The sequence below is a fragment of the Sinocyclocheilus anshuiensis genome, unplaced genomic scaffold (genome assembly GCF_001515605.1).
Source record: "Sinocyclocheilus anshuiensis isolate Anshui unplaced genomic scaffold, SAMN03320099.WGS_v1.1 scaffold1269, whole genome shotgun sequence".
In the NCBI taxonomy this organism is placed as follows: domain Eukaryota; kingdom Metazoa; phylum Chordata; class Actinopteri; order Cypriniformes; family Cyprinidae; genus Sinocyclocheilus; species Sinocyclocheilus anshuiensis.
Window position 1 is genome coordinate 293616 of NW_015549661.1, and position 321 is coordinate 293936.

Sequence of the window (321 nt, forward strand, 5' to 3'; positions counted from 1 at the left end):
ATTTAGGCTATCCATCTAATAGTAGCCTACCAAAATCTTATTAACAGTAGAAGTTAAATCTTACTGTAGTCTTCAATCTGGGTACTGTTTTACGTTTTAAAATCACAAACAGAGTTTGGTCCCATCAGGCTAACGTGACAGTCACGACACATGTAGCTGTAAGGTTTTCTTTTTCTTTTGTTTTTACTCGAGATCTTTACAACACGCATTACATTACGTATTTCATGGCACACTCGTTTTATGAGTATTTGGCGCCACCTATTGTTGTGGGTGTATTATTGACATGTCAAAGTCTAGACCCTGAATATAAGACGACCGCGT